This window comes from Bos javanicus, chromosome 14 (genome assembly GCF_032452875.1).
Source record: "Bos javanicus breed banteng chromosome 14, ARS-OSU_banteng_1.0, whole genome shotgun sequence".
Lineage (NCBI taxonomy): Eukaryota > Metazoa > Chordata > Mammalia > Artiodactyla > Bovidae > Bos > Bos javanicus.
In genome coordinates, this window is record NC_083881.1 from 48956306 (window position 1) to 48972359 (window position 16054).

General features: G+C 36.4%; 1 protein-coding gene and 1 long non-coding RNA gene across 10 annotated transcripts in view; both read left to right on the forward strand.

Annotated features, from left to right (window-relative positions):
• Positions 1 to 16054, forward strand: part of TRPS1 (transcriptional repressor GATA binding 1) — a 279210-nt gene that overhangs the window by 153793 nt on the left and 109363 nt on the right. The window lies entirely within an intron of this gene.
• LOC133260607 (uncharacterized) overlaps positions 1 to 16054 on the forward strand; it is an 89163-nt gene continuing 73109 nt past the window's right edge. The window contains exon 1 of the long non-coding RNA XR_009740888.1: positions 1 to 16054. This exon is cut by the window's right edge and continues 18445 nt beyond it. This is a non-coding gene — a long non-coding RNA (uncharacterized LOC133260607).

The following is a 16054-nucleotide window of genomic DNA, read 5'->3' on the forward strand; positions in this document are numbered from 1 at the left end:
AAATAAATGACTTTCACTGATGTTACAGTTGGTATTAATTTATGAATGTGAATGAAGTAAATTGCAATTTATTATGATCAGCTCTCAAAATTTCTCATATATTTATGAAAGTAATCAATATTATTGGATTTTTAAAATTATTGCTCTGTTTATTCTGTTGTATCATTTTAATTTTGAGCAATGCATAATTGGTCAAAACTTGACATGATAGGTCAAAATCCATAGCACTTGTGTTTTGCATCAGCATGTTGAAAATAACTGTAAGGACAAATAAAAGGAATAATTATATTACTGTTACATCGTATTTCTTGCTTTGGAAGCTTTGATTCTACTTCATGTTACTAAGGTGTTAAGGCTATGATTTTCAGGAATCTTATCTCAGAGTCAGTCTGAATGGTTATTACTATTATACCCAGAAACCCATAAAATGTGTTTCTGTTGCTATTTTCCATCACATCTCCACCATTTTTATGAAGAAGTATCTTCCCTGTGGGTTAAAAGTGTCTGTGCTTATGAGTATAATCTTTGCACAAGGATGGGGATCACTGTGTGAATCTTGAAATATAGAGTCTGCTTTCCTGGTTTCTTAAAAATGCAGGCAAATCCTCATTGTATCTGGGTTTAGAAGTAAAATTTAATTTGTAGGACACGAAGTTAATAGCATTTTCTCAAATAGGCTTTCTGTGTTTTACGGGAATGTTTTCAACTGTATACAGCGCCATGTGTATGTAGGAAGAAGAGTAAGTCTGATTTCATTGAATTCAGAGTATACCAAAATACCTAACCAGAAGCTTGTCCTTAATACTTAGTTTATGGTACAGTGTTAAGATTTAGTGCTCAGATAAAATGCATCAGATGCTTTCAGAAAAGTTTGATACATTTTTTAAAATCTTTAATCAATGAGCTTCTATATTAGCCAAAAACAACAACAACAACATACCTTTAAAGGACAGAGTTGTTTGAACTTAGGCTCCTTCATTAGAAGTCATACTAAGATCTATATAAAAGTTAGAGAAATTCTGAATTTTAGGATGGGATTATAACCACTATCCTAAAGTTATTTAAAGCCAGTTAACTTTGATCGCTGGTCTGAGCCAGTAAATTTTTGTTGATGACATTAGATAGTTATTCAGTGCTGGTTAATGTAACTGCATTTGTACACCAGTTTGAAAAATGTCACCAACGTTTTAATGCCGTCTCTGTATCATTTGAGAACTTTCTATCCATTGTGTATTTACTACAGATTTATATTTGAGAGAGCTGATACTAATACAAATGGCATGTGCTTCTTTGAATCTTATTCTTAGAAATACGAAGAAAATGTAACCAAAACAAATGTTAGGATTATGTGAACTTTGTGGTATGAAACAATTCAGGAGTCTGTCAACACGTGCCAGTTATTGCTAAAGAATACAAAATAAAATGGCCTACTTAATGCCAAATCCTTGATTAATGTGTATACTTAACATCTATATAGGCAGATAAAATAAATTTCACCCACTTCTCTGACTATTTTAATAACCTAATCATAGTCGTGATTCAAAAATAAATTCAATTTGTATAGCTTTTTAGGAAGTTAGAGTAAAAGGAACTTTTCTGGACCCAGTGTGTTTTTGGTTAAAACTCTTTGTATTTTGAATTTGACAGTAACCTTCTTAACCATCCACTGCCAACAATTCATTACAATTGATAACTGATTTGAATATCATTTTTGGTGGTTCATTGGTGACTTAGAAATGAAGCCTCCTTGTTTACCAGCTGAACCTGAACTGGAGACTTAACCCATGTATAAGCAGACAGCATTATTATCATACTCTTTCAGGCAGTGATTTTGTTTAGATTGGCTTATCAGTAGTAAAGTCCTAGTCTCTTGAAAAACATCCTGATATTCAGATTGTAATTTTAGAAGTAGATCAGTGATCTTTCAAACTAGAGTTTGCAGAGTTTGGGATAACTTTCCACGTGGTTTTCACGGACAGATGCAAGGACCCTGGCTTCTGGATATTGTGTATGATAAAAGACATAGCCATCACATGTCCACAATCTTAGCATGTTATCTCTCTGAGGGTTAGGACAATCTCCTGGGCGCCAAGCATTGGAGTAATAAATCCAAGGCTAGTGTTCTTGGATGCTTCTTTCTATTTAGCAAAGCACCTTAAACTTCTAGGCTTCCTGCCTTGCCCTGTCTTTTACATTTCTTATATATTTTGGCCTGTAAAGCTTACATATTTGGGGCTGTGTTGTAATGTTCTGAGTATAGTCTCTTTTCTCTCTGAATTTAAGATCTGATTTCTAAAAAGTAAAATGGAAAGGGTATCAGGGAGAAGCTTTGGATGACTAAGATAGGACCAAGCTGCCTAAGAGACAATAGCATGGCTATCTATTAATCAGAATGACAGTACAGATTTCTAAATTAACATGTGAACTGAAAGTTGCTCAATTGTGTCCAACTCTTTGCAACCCCATGGACTATACAGTCCATGGAATTTTCCAGGCCATAATACTAGAGTGGGTAGCCTTTCTCTTCTCCAGGGGATCTTTCCAACCCAGGGATTAAACCCAGGTCTCCCACATTGCAGGTGAATTCTTTACCAGCTGAGCCACAAGGGAAGCCCTAAATTAACATAGAAGCAACATAATCATAAGGAACCAGAGAGATCTTTTAGAATCAAGGGCATACCACAAAAAGTTCAAAGCATAGAAACTTATTCTGATGAACAGAAAGTTAAAAAATAACCTTTTACTAACCTTTACTCAGAACAGACTAAATGCTCTAAGACCAGTTTATCATTTTAGCAGAGATTAAAAATAGATCTGATTTTGCATGAATTTATGGTGAGAAAGGATTCACAAGCTCTTTTTATTTTGCATTGTTTTATGAGTAAATCTATCAAGTTGCCAAAATTAACACATTTTATTACTTTTTCAGGCTTGTTATTTTCTGATATTATTAAACTGATGCAAATAACGTTTCCTTCCCTCAACTCTTACACAACTTATTGCTGACACTCAAGTTTTATCTTTTATTATACTTGGTCATATTTTGGAATGACCAGACACTTCACTTTGGAAACTACTTTTTTTTTTTTTTTTTTTTAGTTCTCCGGTAGACAAAGAACATATTCTATAACTTGCTTGCTCAGTTAGACTTTTCTGCCACTATTATTTATATGAAATCTTAATCACCATGTTAACTATAATGTTTAACCAAATTAAGTAATTTCTGTTTCACAGAGAGTGCTAAGAGGTAGATCTGAGATATGGCTATTACTCACAACCATTTTATCAGATTTGCAAAGCTCACAAATGCTATCACATGATTTTCTGCATTCACATTCATTGATTTTATACTTTTGTTAAGTGGAAAAATACAAACTTATATTAACAAACTTATATTAACAGATATAGTGATGCTGAAATTTTGACAAATTGATGATAAGTTTAGAAATATCTCTTCTTACTTAGATATGTACTAGTTATCTAAAGATTGATTAACTCAATTATGTTTAGCCTGACAAACTACAGAATGCAATTATTATTGATACATAATATTATTATTTACATTTTTCTCAGTCCTAGACATAATGTTGGAAAAATGTTAGCATTTAAATTTAAGACAGCAATGAAACTAGAATCATTAAAAAAAAAAGCAATATTTTTAATTTTTCAAAATAAAAAATAGTTTAGGAATTTCAGGTTAACTGATTTCTTTATGATGACCTTCCCTGGTGACTCAGCTGGTAAAACTGTTGTAAAGAATCCTCTTTCAATGCAGGAGACCTGGGTTCGATCCCTGGGTTGGGAAGATTCCCTGGAGAAGGGAAAGGCTATCCACTCCAGTATTCTTGCCTGGAGAATTTCAATGATGTATAGTTCGTGGGGGTCACAAAGGATCGGACATGACTGAGCAACTTTCACTTTATGAGGACACAAAACTAAATTTTATAAAAATGAAATGTAAGCCTGAGTTATACTTACCATCAATAAAATTAAGGAAAGATATGTAGTATTCAAACCAAAATGGTCGCAGTAATCTGGTAATCTAAAAATGCGCATCAAGTATGTGCTTAGTAGCTCAATCGTGTCAGACTCTTTGCGACCCCATGGACTGTAGCCCACCAGGCTCCTCTGTCCATGGGGATTCTCCAGGCAAGAAGACTGGAATGGGTTGCCATGCCCTCCTCCAGGAGATCTTCCCAACCCAGATTGAACCCAGGTCTCCCACATTGCAAGCAGATTCTTTACTGACTGAGCCATCAGGGAAGCCCTCAATTATATATACCTCAGTTATATAAACCTGGATTTGTATTCTTATGTTAAGTTGCTCAGAGCTAGCAGATTCTATGAGGATTGCAGTTTTTTTTTTTTTTAAAGACTAGCTTATTTAAATTTTAGAAGTTCAATTTCTTTATTTTCTTAAAATCTGAAAGCATTGGAATGAATGCCATTATACATCTCTCAAATGCAATCATAACACATCTCATTTAACTTCAACAGTATCATATACTTTATTAATTCACTCTGGATATAGGAAATTATTTACTGTATAAGTTTACACAAAAAGTTTTATTGTTGTTTGAGATTCACTTCTGGAACCAAAACAGAGTGCCTTTGCTTAACTACTTCTGGAAGGTCAGTCCACTCAGGTATCTCAGTGGAATCTCCAAAATTGTCCAAGAATAATTTTAGGAAAGTTTAAAACAGTGTACTTGCACAAATACAAGCACATTGTAAAGATTTTTTTTTAAACTGATTAATAAGAGAACCAGGAAGATGACAAAGCTGGTTTGAAGGAAAATTAGAGGAACATGAGTTATATAAGTCCCTCAGGAATAACAGTCTGACTTAGGGACCAGACCTAGTGTCCAGTAGGACAGTGGGAACAGAGCCTTTGGGGTTATCATTTCTTTTGGAAAGAAAATGAACGTGTAACTTCACAGAATCTGAGTCTTTAACAGTAAATAACAAAGTCAAACAGATACATTCCCCTAGATAATTCAGTAATTCTTACTGAGCCTTTAAATAATCCCCCAGTATGTAATTGAAAGAATATGCTACTTACTCCTTATTTGCCCTTATTCCCAAGTTTTGGATAATTTTTCATAATAGGGCTGAGAAAAAATTTTAATGTCAGCTTAAAAATGTGCTTGTTAAAATTAGGTCTTTAGTTTTTTTAAGGCCTTCATGAACAATAAATTTAACTACTGATAGACTGTCCTTACCATCTATTTTGGGCTTCCCAGGTGTTCAGTTCAGTTCGGTTCAGTCAATGAGTCAACTCTTCTCATGAGGTGGTCAAATTACTGGAGTTTCAGCTTCAGCATCATTACTTCCAAAGAAATCCCAGGGCTCATCTCCTTCAGAATGGACTGGTTGGATCTCCTTGCAGTCCAAGGGACTCTCAAGAGTCTTCTCCAACACCACAGTTCAAAAGCATCAATTCTTCAAGCTCAGCCTTCTTCACAGTCCAACTCTCACATCCATACATGACCATAGGAAAAACCATAGCCTTGACTAGCTGGACCTTTGTTGGCAAAGTAATGTCTCTGCTTTTGAATATGCTATCTAGGTTGGTCATAACTTTCCTTCCAAGGAGTAAGCATCTTTTAATTTCATGGTTGCAGTCACCATCTGCAGTGATTTTGGAGCCCAGAAAAATAAAGTCTGACACTGTTTCCACTGTTTCCCCATCTATTTCCCATGAAGTGGTGGGACCGGATGCCATGATCTTAGTTTTCTGAATGTTGAGATTTTAGCCAACTTTTTCACTTTCCTCTTTCACTTTCATCAAGAGGCTTTTTAGTTCCTCTTCACTTTCTGCCATGAGGGTGGTGTCATCTGCATATCTGAGGTTATTGATAGAGATTTCTCCCAATAGTCTTGATTCCAGCTTGTGCTTCTTCCAGCCCAGTGTTTCTCATGATGTACTCTGCATAGAAGTTAAATAAGCAGGGTGACAATATACAGCCTTGATGTACTCCTTTTCCTATTTGGAACCAGTCTGTTGTTCCATGTCCGGTTCTAACTCTTGCTTCCTGACCTGCGTATAGGTTTCTCAAGAGGCAGGTCAGGTGGTCTGGTATTCCCATCTCTTTCAGAATTTTCCACGGTTTATTGTGATCCACACAGTCAAAGGCTTTGGCATAGTCAATAAAGCAGAAATAGATGTTTCTCTGGAACTCTCTTGCTTTTTCCGTGATCCAGCAGATGTTGGCAATTTGATCTCTGGTTCCTTTGCCTTTTCTAAAACCAGCTTGAACATCTGGTATAGTTCACGTATAGCTGAAGCCTGGTTTGAGAATTTTGAGCATTACTTTACTAGCATGTGAGATGAGTGCAGTTGTTACTAGTGGTAAAGAATCTTCCTGCCAATGCAGAGGACATGAGATGTGAGTTCAGTCTCTGGGTTGGGAAGATCCCCTGGAAGCCGGCATGGCAACCCACTCTAGTATTCTTACCTGGAGAATCCCATGGACACAGGAGCTTGACAGGCTGTAGTCCACAGGGTCGCACAGAGTTGGAAACGACTGAAGCGACTTAGCAGGCATGCACACTCACCATGTAGTCATGTCCAACTCTTTGCAACCCCATGGACTGTAGCCTGCCAAACTCAGTCCGTGGAGAAGAATACTGTAGAAGAATACCTTGGAGAAGAGTCCAGGCAAGAATACTGTAGTGGGTTTCCATTTCCTTCTCCAAGTTCATTTATACAAAGTGTTAAGTGGCTTGACCAAGCATCAGGAATCTATAGTTAGTTATGGGAAGTAGAGTTGGGAGATGCATGATCTGAGATGAACCAGGATAATGCCCAGTCCTGTGTTCTTTCTGTGTTAACTCTTCCTGCTCCTTAGTCTATTTCTTTTGGTCTCCTGGTGCACAAAGTATATTTCTGTGCATATATACAGAGCATTCCTGGAATTTAAACCTAAGAATAATCATCTTGAAACTGCTGACAGGATCAAAACCCTTTATAATTAACACTGCCAATCACAATCAGGGCATGTATTAATGCTGCTTTTTTAAAGTGTTTCCACCTTTTCTGTTTTGATAAATTAGCAGAACAATCATGGTTACATTGACATTGAAGAGGTACGTATATGAAGCAGTGTCTGGAATCTCGATGTCAGTCTCCCCCTCCGCTTTGCTGAATTGAATAGTTTAGATGGAATCAAGTGGAAACTAGAAATGGCATGAACTGCTGCCAAAATACAGTTAGGAATTTTGTAAGAGGTATTTCTTGAAAAGCGTATTCTAGGTTTCTGTGTTTAATAATTAGTATTTTTGAGTTTTGGAAGAACCTTATATCCATTATAATTGATCTTTTTCTTTTGAAATGTCAAAACCTTACTCCTTCACTTGTGTTTAATAAATATATAATTCAAGTAACATACTTTGTTTTTTGTTTTTTTTATTTTTTTATATTATCATAATTGTCTTTACAATGTTAGCCAAAGCTTTTTTAATTTAAAGTTGTAATATAGAAAATATTTTTATGTGTACTGGATTTCATGACTAAATAATTTAGTATTTTTTGTTGGCTTCACATCTATTGTATATTTAAATACATTGGAAAGAGCAAAATGCACATACTTTTTAAATTGCAGCTCTTGAGGTTTTTATTTAAACCAATGATCATCTATTGAAATGGACTTAGACTCACTAAATAAATTATGTTGAAAGAGAACCTTTTTTATTAGATTATAGTTTATTCCAAACCCCTAACTGGAACAGATTTCTAAAGACAACATATTTCAAATTTACATTGTGGGCTTCAAAGTTAATTAAAAATTTAAGTTCAAAGGATTACTCTAATGAGCATTTATGAGAGTAGATCCTCCCTAGGAATATTGTCAAGAAATTATATTTATCTGAAGAATGTGTTTCTACGTAGTTTGTATAGAGTGTGCCTTAATGACTGAAATTTGACTTTGTTTCCATGACACATTTGGTTTCGGGGTTTCTCCTGTCAAGTTCACTGTCCATGAGAATACTACTTTTAAGTTAATAACAAGAATAAAAAGCAGAGAACGTTGAAATATATTATTGTAAAAATAATACATTAAGATTAAGATGAAATATTAATGGATTTTTCATCATTAAAATGGGCACGAGATGGTTCCTGCCTTTTAGGAAAATGCTACATAGTGGCACATAATATACATGACCTTGATAATCACAGAAGGTCAAAAGTATTTATAACATACCTTTACACATTATATCTGTGTATGAACAATATTTGTGTCTATTGATGTTATGAGAGAATAAGTTTATGTTTCTATCTGATTATTTACTTTGAAGTTGACAGATAGTGCTACAGTGATGGATAGTCATCTTCACTCTTCCAATCTACTAATTTTTAATTTTTTTCAGATGGTCATACTGTTTCTTTAACTTAATGACAAGTACATTCCTGTCCCTAATAATTTTCTCCATTTTGATTAGCATCTACAGTGTGAATCTAGATTTTGTTGCACCTTAATTAAAGCTTACAAAAATTAGAGGCCTTCCTTTAAGAAGAATATTTCATAATAATGGATATGCAATTGGGCTAAAAATGAGTATATATTTAGAATGAGAAAATAAATCACAGTACATTACAGGATTTTAGAAGTTGACAAGTCCAGTTTCATGATAACTATCATGAAAATCTAGAAGAATAGTATATTTTGTTGATTATCTTCCTGACCATCTCTCTAATCCCTTTCTCTCACATTCTTGTCTGTCCTGATCTTTGAACACCTTATCTCATGATAAGAATTTTGTAACATTTTCAAGAGAGAGAATAGCTTTTTGCTTTAGTCTGGATAATCAAAATTTGTCTTATATGAAAAATCTTTTGTTTCCTTTATCTTCTACTAGATTCATTCTTATTATGCTGTCTTGGAGTCATACTAAATAGTCAAATAATAATCATAATTAACACAAATATGGGTCCAAAACAACTGCAGAAGTAAGTGCTAAGTCATTCCACAACCTAGGAAGCCACAGAGGTCATGGTGAAGAGCAGAGTCTGGAGTCAGTTAACCCCAGTTTGAAACTGATGAAGGATTGTCAGGGCTTTGAGTTCTTCTCTCCAAAGTGGTCTGAAAATCAGAGTTTGGAGGATTAAACTTTAGTATAGTTAGAACACCAGGCGTGTTTAAAGTTGTTTTCTCTCATACAGAAAGATATAATATTTAATATATTCAGACCATTTATCTGACTTTTTTCCCGTATGTATAGAATCCTGGAAGCTTCTCCCTATACTCTTGTTATTGTTTTAATGCTGTCCTTGGTAAGTAGGTCTTCAGAACCCATGTGGAGTCCTTCAGCTTGTTACTCTGCCTCATGTTAATAGTGACTCTATCAGAATCATGGGAGAAAAAGGTCCTCAAGTTGAGGCCCTTGATCTTCTTTCCTCCTATGAGCAGAAAAAGCAAGTATCTTCCAGGGAAGGTATGTGTTTATGCACAGACTTTCAAAAAGTGAAGCTTTTGCATTATTTGAATAAGAAAGTAATTAGAATATCCATCTAAATGATAATAAGAATTCATTGAGTACAGACTGGCACTTTGAAGCTTATAGGAAGAAACAGACTTCGTATTTAAAACAGTTTGTTATAAATATCAAAGCAGAAATCTTGTTTTTGACAAACAAGGTGATTGTTTTAAATTTAGATGAACTATGGTATATTGGTTTAAAAGTGCAAGAGTCTCAGATTATCTTCTTGCTTTAGGAATGTACATATCAAAGACTATGGAAACTGATTATTTTTTACCACTACCTTTCTCCTGTAGTGATAAAATGCAATAGAACGTTCTTCCTCACCTTTTGCTTTTTTAACTGTTGTTGTTGTTCTGTTGCTAAAGCTTGTGCAACTCTTTGCAACCCCATGGACTGCAGCACACCAGGCTCCTCTGTCCCCTACTGTCTCATAGAGTAGAGTTTACTCTACTCTGCTCTCATGGAGTTTGCTCACATTCATGGCCATTGAGTCAGTGATGGTATCTAACCATCTCAACCACTGCCACCCCCTTCTCCTTTTGCCTTCACTCTTCCCCAACATCAGGATCTTTTCCAATAATTTACTCTGCTGTAGAGTAGAAATTGACATTGTAACGCAACTATACTTCAGTAACAATTTTTAAAAGAGTATCAGTGTTTTAGTCTGGGCCTCAAATGATCTGTTCATGCTGTTTCTACTTGATGGGCCTCAGTGCTCTGTCCTGGGAAATGGGACTAATTATATATACCTTGCTTACTTCTAAGTTCGTTGTGAGGATCCAATGATAAAATGTGTGTGAAAATGAAAATCAAATTGCTATTAATGTTGTCATCCCTACATTGGCTGTTGTTATTTAAAGATATTAACAAGATGTTACGCAATGGTTAAACTTCTAAATGGGCTTCTCTGGTGGCTCAGTAGTAAAAGGATCCTCTTGCAGAAGACTCAGACACAGGTTTAATCCCTGGGTTAGGGAGATCCCCTGAAGAAGGAAATGGCAACCTGCTCCAGTATTCTTGCCTGGAAAATTCCATGGACAGAGGATCCTGGCAGGCTATAGTCCAAGGGGTTGCCAAGTGTCGGATACCATTGAGCACACACACACAACTTTTAAAATCCTGTTCTACATGATGTATATCATTGATCATATTCTTTGTTGTTGGACTAAGGTTCTCAACAGCAGCATTACTGACATTCTAGGCCAGATGACTCTTTGTTGAGAGGTGCTATCCTATGCATTGTAGCATAGCAGCACCCCTGTCCTCTACCCACTAGAGTCCGGTAGCATCCTCCCTGCCCAGTGTGACCCTGAAAATGGTTCTAGTCTTTGCCAAATGTCCTTTTATGGCAAAATCACCCCAGTTTGAGAGCCACTGGATTACTATAAAGTGGAAGATCTTAGATCAATTGGTTATTGAACAGACAATAAACAGACAAAAAACAAAAAGAGGTGGGTGAGTTAAAGTAAGCAGCTATTTAAAACATGAATACCTTAAGCACGTTATTGCAACTGAAACAAGCAGAACATGACATCGAGGTTTTCTCTTGAGTCAACACTACTGACCGTAGTCTTACCTCCTCTTTTTTTCCTAAACCAACCCTTTTACATATTTTTTCTAGTTTTGGATATCTAATTTTTAACAATTGGATAAAAACAGAAAGGCAGTTGTGAAATAATTTCAGAGTAGAAGTTGTAGGAGAAGAAAAACATTTTTTCCTCTACCCTTCTAGGTGTTTGGCTGAAATCTCCCTGTAAGAAAGACAGACTAACTAATAGGAGAAAAACAAACAGGAGTTTAATAACATGTAGACCTCTTGTATGCATGGGAGATACCCAGAACAACTGGATAACTCTGGAAATTGGCCCAAACCACCACTTTAAATACCACCTCCAGCTAAAGACAGAAGAAGATGTTTGGGGAGAGAGTTGGTGGTGGTGGTGTGGGGAGGTGTGGAGCCAATTTTGAGAGAAACCAGAAAAAGCACAGCAAACCAGGCTAAAGTTGTCATGCAGATTCAAGTCCTTGGTTTTTCCTTTAATAAAAGAGTTTTCAGAGGTTTAGAGTCATTCTTCTCTTCCTCCAGGAGACACTTCTATAAATGGAGAGAAGTATTAGTCACTCAGTTGTGTCTGGCTCTTTGCAACCCCATGGACTGTAACCTACCAGGCTTCTCTGTCCATGGGATTCTCCAGGCAAGAATACTGGAGTGGGTTGTCATTCCTTTCTCCAGGGGATTCCCCACTGAGGGACTGAACACAGGTCTCCTGCATTGCAGGCAAATTCTTTACCATCTGAGCCACCAGGAGATATCTCTTATAAATGTAAATATCTTTTATAAAAGGGTATCTTCTCAATTTTCAGAGCTTCTGATGTGTTTACTGTTTTTTTGTTTTTCTTTAATAACCAGTGCAAAGTAATCTGTACCAGGGAACCATGTTTTGGAGTGGCGTATTTTGCTCCCTTTTATCCTCTGAATATTATAAATTTTCTTATTTTTCTATACAGATCATCTGTAGCCAAACCAATGTTAATTTTGTGGCAGCTCATCTTTTTTAAGTCTTTTCAAAGATTCTAACTTACTTTACATAAAAATATCAAATATCTGTTTCTTAAATTTCTTAGGAATACTGACTAGAGGTCAACAAGAAATATAAAATTTAGAGACAAGTAAAAAAATATATTTAAGTTCCAATATTAAATATTTTAGATTCATTTTCCCATTTGAATGGAGCAGTTTGCCATTTCCTTCTCCATACACTATGAATGTGAAACACTTCAGTCATTTCAGTTCAGTGGCTCAGTCCGTCTGACTCTTTGTGACCCCATGGACTGCAGCACTCCACGCCTCCCTGTCCATCACCAACTCCCAGAGTGTGTGCAAACTCATGTCCATCGAGTCAGTGATGCCATCCTGCCATTTCATCTTCTGATGTCCCCTTCTCCTCTTGCCTTCAGTCTTTCCCAGCATCAGGGTCTTTTCCAGTGAGTTAGTTCGCATCAGGTGGCCAGAGTATTGGAGCTTCAGCTTCAGCATCAGTCCCTCCAATGAATATTCAGGTGAAACACTTAAGGCTTATTAAAAGAGTCATTATTAATATCTTGAGGGCTTCCCTGGTGGTCAGATGCTGAGGAATCTGCTTGCAATGCAAAAGAGCTAGGTTCAATCCCTGGGTCGAGAAGATGCCCTGGAGAAGGAAATGGCTACCCACTTCAGTATTCTTGCCTGGAGAATTTCATGGACATAGGAGCCTGGCGAGCTACAGTACATGGTGTCACAAAGAACTGCACACGACTGAGCCACTAACACTTTAGTTCGGTTACATGAAAAAAAAGAGAGAGAGAGATTGATCAGTATGTTTATACTAATGCTACATACCAAACTAGTTACATTTAAAGTCATAGGAAAACGGTATCTGGCATTTAATTTAATTTATACTTCATGGCAAAATGCATAGGTTTGAGTATTCTGCAGATTATTAAACTCTTTCTGCATAAAATGGTGAACTAATTCTAACTTTTCAACTAAACTTATTAATGTCACTTCATTAAGTTTCTGAATCTGTTTGGATCATAGTTGTCAAAGAGGAGTTTAGTCTTTGAGAATGTCAGATCTCCTTGACTTCTGCAAGATGGTGTCACAGGGGTGACACCACCAAGATCTTCGTGTCATTTATGCTACATAAAGAAGTAAAGAGTTTGGAAAATGAGGCTATGTCTTTGTATTCCAGCTTGATTCCCTTCAACTTACTCAATGGCCCTAGAAAAGTTACTTCATTTTTCTTAAGTCGGCAACAAATTTCCCTTCTATACCAGCTTAATTATATCAAATATGTACTTGTATGTCATCTGTGGAGATTCCTTTTGGCCTTTTACTCTACTATTCTTTGTCATACAAGAACCATATTAGAAAAAAAAAAAACACCAAAATATATCCTGTTTTTCTTATATTGGAATTGACACATTACAGTGTAAAGATCTTGTGATGGTAGACGTCATGCATTTGAACATGAGAATATTAATGGAACCACAGTCATTTCCTATCCTTGCCTGGGAAGTAATTTTTCCCGTTCAGCTGTTTTTTTGTGTCCCTGCTGTTTATTTGAAAGGCTCAAGTGAAATGTGTTTAGAATTATGGCGTGTAATAGTTCACTGCAAAATTAAACTATAATGTGTATAAATGAGAACTAACATCAGTATGGCAAACTTAAATCATTGTATAAATAATGATAATCATAATAATTTAAGGATATTTTAAAAATAATTTATAGGTGAAACTATTAAAAATCATAATAGCTTGAGAGTTGACCATGGGATAAGAAAGAAGGGAAAGGGAGGTTCCTGTTAAACATATGCTTTATCTAATAATAACAAATTTTAAACACTCATTACACCTACTGCTGTATTTTCAGTAAAGATCCTTGAAGTGGTCAAGATATTTTCACTTTGATTTTGTTTTTGATTTTTACATCAAAATAGTATTTTTGTTTTGGATTTAACATGTTCACTTCCTTCTCTTGCTTTGAGGTTCTTTAGATATTGACCTGTCTATTCAGTTTAATTCTTGATACTATTTATTTTCATCCAGTTTCTAGTGTAAGTAGGAGGTAAGTGGCAGTTGTGAATTAATTGAGAAAGTTCTACAGAGAAAATACTGAGTCAAGTTCAGCCTTGCATTTTTGCAGACACTCTGGATGACAGCAAGACCAAGCCTGCCCCTGGGGCAGCAGGCTGGAGACGAGAGCTGGCCCTTTGTGGGTCAGGCTATGCAAGCGGATATCAGACTGCGGAGTGGCATGTGACAGAGCCCCGGGAAAGGAAGAAGTTAGAAAAATCACGGGGGAAAATGGACTTTAGGTTTTAGAGTTCCAAACTCTGATAACGAAGTCCCAAAGGCAGAAATGACACTTCCGAAAGGGAAGTAGAATGAATTCTGGGAAGAGCAAGGGGGAGTTGGCCTCTGGGTGAGCAGGATTGGTTTGCTTCAGAAAGAGGATCACTATGGGGTTGAGGTAAAGATTTGCATTGGTAAAAAGTGTTCTAAAATCAGATGGTGGGAACTTCCCTGTGGGTCCAGTGGTTAAAACTCTGTGCTTCAATGCAGGGGGCTAGAGTTCGATCTCGAGCCTGATATCCCACATAGTACGTGGCACAGCCAAAAAAAAATTAAAACCAGACTGTGATGAAAAGGTTGCTTAACTATATAAGTGTTCTAAAATTCAAGGATGGAAGAAAGATAATAAGCCAATGGAGGCCACCTTTTTTGAAAAAAAATTTATAGGGAATCTGTACTCCATGAGGTTGCAAAGAGTTGGACATGACTGAGTGAACTGAACTGATTTATGGAATTTAACATATCCACACAAAATTCAAGGGAACTAAATTGTGACTAAAACCTAATATTATGGTGTGTGTGTATGTTATACAAAGAGAGTATGGATATAAGTGTTATCATTTCTTGTGTCTCGTTCCATAAATTAGATTATGGACTGCTTAGAAACATGAACCAAGCCTTATTCATTACATTTTGTGTGGCCTTCCCACTCCTCATAACAGCATTTGGGTCAGAGTAGTTAGATATTTTGAGAGGTGAAATAATAGTTAAAATTCTAAAATATGTTGAGATGTGTTTGATGCAATACTAGACCAGCCTTATTAGGACATATATGTAAGATATATTTTTAGAGGTATGTATACAATAACCTGGGGTTCCCAGGTGGCGCTAGAGGTAAAGAACTCACCTGCCAATGCAGGAGACATAAGAAACTGGGGGTTCAATCCCTGGATTGGGAAGATCCCCTGGAGGAGGGCATGGCAACTCACTTCAGTATTCTTGCCTAGAGAATCCCATGGACAGAGGAGCCTAGTGGGCCATGGTTGATGGAGTCACAAGAATCGGACATGACTGAAGTGACTTTGTACACATGCATGCCCTCACATAATAACCTTACTTTTCCATGTGTTGGAGAAGTCTCTTGAGAATCCCTTGGACTGCAAGGAGATCAAACCAATCAATTCTAAAGTAAATCAGTCCTGAATATTAATTGGAATGACTGATGCTTAAACTGAAGCTCTAATATTTTGGCCACTTGATGTGAAGAACTGACTCATTAGAAAGGACCATGATGCAGGAAAAGACTGAAGGCAGGAGGAGAAGGGGATGACAGAAGATGAGATGGTTGGATGGCATCACTGACTCGATGAACATGAGTTTGAGCAAGCTCTGGGAGTTGGTGATGGATAGGGAAGCCTGGTGTGTTGCAGTCCATAAGGTCGCAAAGATTTGGACATGACTGAGTGACTGAACTGAACTGATTTATGGAATTTAACATATGCACACAAAATTCAAGGGAACTAAATTGTGACTAAAATCTAAGCCTTTGGTGTGTGTATATTAATCTGTCTGTTGTGTCCGACTCTTTGTGACCCCATGGACTGTAACCCATCATGCTCCTCTGTTCATGGGATTTCCCAGGCAAGAATACTGAAGTGGTTGCCATTCCCTTCTCCAAGGCTGTGGTAGATAATGACAAATAAATAAAATTATTTATTATATATAAGCATATGTTTT